Below are 2,494 nucleotides of genomic sequence, written 5' to 3'. Positions count from 1 at the left end.
TTTCCCCCACAGTTGCTCCCAGGATTGTCCCCCAGGATTGCCTTCAGTCCAAACTCTTTGGTGCTGCTCCCCCCACCGCCCACATCCCGCAGCCACCGAGCCCTTCCCGTGGGTGAGCCCTTCCCGTGGGACACGCTGTGTCCCCAGGGCCTGGGGGGTGTCCTCGGGGATGCTCCTCTCCCCCAGCAGGCCCCTGTGCCAAACCAGCAGGGCCACGACCAGCTGAGTCTCCCGAGCTGCACCAACAGAATCCCACTGGCACCCCGTGCTTTGCTCCCATTGGAATACAAGTGGAAACCACCCCTGCCTCCATGGGGGGTCCCAGGGAGGGGCTGTACCCCACACTCGTGGCAGTGACAGGGGGGGACCCTCTGGCTCCACAGGCAGCTCCCCCTGCCCTACCTGCTCCCGCCAGCCCAGTACTTTTCCAGCTATGGATACCATATGCTCCGTCCCCGTCCCATCAAATCCCATCTCCAACTCGCCTTTGAGCCCGAGCCAAAGGCCCTGAGTCCACCTGTCTTGAACTAATTCTGTTTGGGGACACGGTGTTCCGAGGATTTTCTATAGATCCCGCTCACAACGGCCCGGCCGGGAATGGCCGGCTGTGTTTGGGTCAGCCCTACCCAAAACAAACCCGGGGTCACTGCCAGGGCCAGGCTCCCCCATCCCACAGCAACCCCCCCAGCCTGCCAGCCCCATCTTTTCCCCCCCCATTTCCTTAAAAACCAAAGGAATATCACGTTTTCTAGCTGGAAAATAAAGCACGAGAGCGGGAAGGAAGTTTGTTCACACCTCACACCAGCTCCAAAATCCCCCCCCTTTCATCTCCGTGTGGCCACTTCAAAGCCCCCAAGCCAGGGAAACATTTGCCTCCCTTGGCTTGGCCCGGGCACGTGGGTGGAGGGAAGAATTTGGAGTTGAATGTTACAGCCCTGCGAGCTCGGGACATGTCCCGGCGTCAGGAGACACTGGGAACGCGGCCAGGCTGTGCCATGGGAACTCGCCCGCCCGGGGAGGAGGCTCTGGAGGGTCTCCTTGGGTCAGAGCCATGGGGCTGGTTTGGAGCAGGGTCCTTTGCCGTGGCATGGAGAGGCAGCTGGGCCCTTTCCCAGCCCTTCCCGGTGTCACCGTCACACTCTTGTCTCACTGTAACCCTCCGATTTCTCCAGGGCCAAAAAAATAGGGAAAACTGCGTAGTTTTGCCTTTGGACGGTGGGTTTGACCCAGGGACAAGCAACCCCCAAGTCATGGCCACCAGCAGGGTGGCAGCTGATCCCAGCCTCCCCCCATCCACCCCTTTCCTTCAGGGATGCACCTCCAGCCCCATCCCAACCATCGCCCCTAGGAAGGTACCCAGAGAAGAGGCTGAAAATAGAAATTCCATCGAGGAACACGCCCTCCCCCTGAGGTGCTAAATCAGCTCGAGGAGGCATGGAGGGAGAGAAACCCGGGATGAGCGGGGCTGGCTGGGAAATATTCCCACAGGGAATGGGGATGCTCCCGGCAGCCCCCCGGCAGCCCCCGGGATGCCCTTCCCAGGCAGTTGCCCGCAGGTGAGCAGCTCCCCAGGTGAGTCAGGGCTCTGGGTGCTATTCCTGGCTCGCCACTGACTCATTCCCTCGGGCAAGTCATTTCCCTTCTCCTTAATATTTAAGCCCCTTCGATGCGAAAACTCTTCCCAGAGCTCCTAAAGCGGCGGAGGGGGACACACATTCCGAGCTCTCCTCCCGGCATTCCCTCCCCGGGGGTGGAAGGGTGCAGCCAGTGCTGGGGGAGAGGGATGCAGCTCCCATGGAGGCTGGCAGGGAGGGAGGGATGGGAGCTGCATCCATCTGGGACCAGCTCTAGTCCAGCCTACGGGAGATGCATCAGCTTTGTTGTGACGCTGCCTTTTTTTTGGGGATTAAAAACGGGATTTCGCTCGGCTCTCCTGAGAAACTCCTCACCTGAAGATGGAGCAGGCTGGGAGAGATTCCCGAGGAAGAAGAGGGATATGAATGGAGAGTCTTACAAACAGCCCCAGCAAGGACATCCTGCCGCTCCCTGCTTGCATCCCTGGCTGCTCCGAGCACATCCATCCCAACGTGCCCTCGCCCCAAACTCCCTGGGAATCGGGATGCAAACGGAGTGAGGGACATCGTGGTCAAAGCCAGAGGGGCAAAGCTGCTCTCTGAGGAAACTCATGGATGGCAAACACCCGGAGATGGCAGAGAACCTTCAGGTTTCCAGGTCCCATCCGCGTGACCCGGAGAGGGTCTGCAGGGGGAAAGGGCCAGCGAGACCCCGCGGTGGCTCTGGGAATTGTGGTTATTCCGGTTGTGCCGGGCTGGAACAGGGAGCCCCGGGGCCCATCGCTGAGGGAACAGCAGGAACAGCATCCCCAGCTCCCACCCTGCGGCGCAGGGAGCATCGGCACCATCTGGTAGGTGAATCAGCCTGCAGACAACTCGCTGGCAGCTCCGCGCAGAGGCCCCCCCAGAGTCGGAGGTGA

General features: G+C 60.9%; 1 protein-coding gene across 1 annotated transcript in view; it reads right to left on the bottom strand.

The window, feature by feature from the left end:
- The window catches only part of BIN3 (bridging integrator 3), a 29,842-nt gene that overhangs the window by 2,184 nt on the left and 25,164 nt on the right, over nucleotides 1-2,494 (bottom strand). The window lies entirely within an intron of this gene.

Source organism: Manacus vitellinus, unplaced genomic scaffold, assembly GCF_001715985.3.
Source record: "Manacus vitellinus isolate BGI_N305 unplaced genomic scaffold, ASM171598v3 scaffold_74_pilon, whole genome shotgun sequence".
NCBI classification, from domain to species: Eukaryota; Metazoa; Chordata; class Aves; order Passeriformes; family Pipridae; genus Manacus; species Manacus vitellinus.
The sequence above is the reverse complement of the archived record's forward strand: the minus strand, read 5'-3'. Positions and strand labels throughout refer to the sequence as shown.